Genomic DNA, 2,599 nt, shown 5'->3' with positions numbered 1-2,599 from the left:
ATTTTGATAGCAGGGAGCAGAGGGGTGAGCAGATGGCTTGAAAGGATATGGTGTTTATTGTTTGACTATGAGAAGAAGCTTGATGCCGGGCGAGAGGTGGTGCTGGTCTGATGATTAATCTGTTAATTAAAAATGAAATTCAAAGCTGCACAAAGTTTTTGGCTTATAAACATGTCAGTATTTTATATGAATAAAGTTGACATCAGCAGATTCATGCATCTGGCTATTCATGCTGGCTCATTTATTAATCCAACCATCCATTTTCTTCCGCAGCATTTTCTTGGGCAGCAGCCCAAGCAGAGAAGCCCAGACCTCCCTCTCCCCAGCCACCTCCGCCAGCTTATCCGGGGGAACACCAAGGCGTTCCCAGGCCAGCCAAGAGATATAATCTCTCCAGCGTGTCCTGGGTCTGCCCCGGGGCCTCCTCCCGGTTGGACATGCCTGGAAAACCTCGCCCAGGAGGCGCCCAGGAGGCATCCTTGTCAGATGCCCGATCGAACCACCTCAACTGGCTCCTTTCAATGTGGAGGAGCAGCGGCTCTACTCTGAGCCCCTCCCGGATGGCCGAACTTCTCACCCTATCACTAAGGGAGAGGCCGCCCTTTGGAGGAAACCCATTTCCATCGCTTGTATTCGCGATCTCGTTCTTTTGGTCACTACCCACAGCTCGTGACCATAGGTGAGGATGGGGGCGTAGACTGACCGGTAAATTGAGAGCTTTACTTTTACATTCAGCTCTCTCTTCACCAGGCTCCGCATCACTGCAGCCGCTGCACCAATCCGTCTGTCGATCTCCCGCTCCCTTCTCCCATCACTCATGAACCACTCCCCGAGATACTTAAACTCCTCCACTTGGGGCAGGCTCTCGTCCCTGACCCAGAGTGGCGTGAGAGAATCCTGCAAATAAACCAAGTAAAGCTTAATGAGGATGGGATGGATTTGAATTTTACTTGCTGTCTTTGCTGTTTACACCTGTGTGAGAGGAGAGCAGATCATGCTTTTCTATTGGTGGAATGAGAACGTCAGTGTGGGTAGGTACGTGTGACGCTTTTTGACGTATGTCAGCTGACGTGGTGACAGAGAGCATGCAGAGTTGTTAATATGTGACACATCTGCATCCACGGGGTGAGGGGGGACAGGCGGATGAGCTGTGCTGACAATGAGGTGAGGTATAAGCAGGTGTTTTTATTACAGCTGTGGACATTTAAGAGGGAATAACTGTTCTGGATGAGGTGGGATAAATGGTTGTTATTTTCCAATTGTTTATGCCAAGAGTGTGAATTAGATTTAGAGGCACTGGCTCTTAAATACAGAAAACCTGTCATGGCTGGAGAAAGTCAAAATTTATTCCTGTTTGATTTCTCTTAGCAGTCACCCCCACACACCAACTTCAGGCCAGAAATATATTTCTGTTTTAGATCACGACTAACAACAGAAGTGGAGTCATGAAGTGGAGGACAAAGCTCCTGGTGCTCTGCTTTCAAAGGGGAAAGCACTCTGACGTAAGATACCACGCGAGTGCTGGCGAACGCCGTGGACCGAGATGCTCTGGAGGTCTGCAGTATTACAAGAGGGATCTAAGACTTGATCTCAAGAGGTCACAACCTTTTAAATGCGCTGCCAGAGCAAGGTGATGTTACACTGGAATGGCAGCCATGCATGGGTGACATGCGGGAGCTCCCCTGGCACAAAGTAATTCAGGATCATTGCTATCAAAAAGAAAATATAACACAGGTGTAAGGGCTGTGTAATGTGTGCCAGACACCGACCTTGTTGCTACAGTTGCTGACCACATGTCTACTGTGCCCTGTGTCTGAATCTACAGCGGCCGTGGATTAGGTTTCCTTCTCAAATTAGATTAATTTGGTGTTGAAATTAAGGATTAGACACAGACAAGTGTTGTGACGGAACACAATCGGGTGTGAGAATATACACGGGCTTTTCTTTTTGTAAATACATCTCTCTTCTTTCATGAATGTAGCTTTTCAAAGATGTTTTAAGATCAAATCTATCAGTTTACATTGCCAGTATACAGTGCTTATCACATTTATTAGACCAAGATCTAATCTAAGGTTTATGACACAGCTGTAGCTTCAAGGTATCCATCAGGTACAAAATCACATTTTTAATACTACTAAAACACATTTATTTTTATTAAGTGGCCAAATAGTCATTTACTTGGATTTCAGAAACAGTTTTTAATGGTTGAACATTGAACCTGCACACAAATTAATCAAGTCTAAAGTTCGGTATAAAACATGAAATTATTATTTGCATTAATTATTATCCATGTATATTTTTCAATATATTTTTAAACATTTTTGCTTTGTTTTAATCACAGGTGGACTAATAAATATATTGAGCACGGTAAAACCAAACATAATTGCTCTAAAATATTTTTGTTGAGATAATTTGATTAGTTTGGCTGTACACACACACTTGTGTTCTGATGAAAATGTGAAGAAACTAAATGTAAAAGTAACATATATCATAAATATGTTACTTTACCACCAATGGACTTTGCTGTAAAAAAAAAAAAAAAAAATCAATTAAAGAGCACCACCTAGTGGTGGCAGTCTCATGAAGCGGAGATGACGTG

The sequence above is a fragment of the Rhamphochromis sp. 'chilingali' genome (genome assembly GCF_963969265.1).
Source record: "Rhamphochromis sp. 'chilingali' genome assembly, chromosome: 4".
In the NCBI taxonomy this organism is placed as follows: Eukaryota; Metazoa; Chordata; class Actinopteri; order Cichliformes; family Cichlidae; genus Rhamphochromis; species Rhamphochromis sp. 'chilingali'.
The sequence above is the reverse complement of the archived record's forward strand: the minus strand, read 5'-3'. Positions refer to the sequence as shown.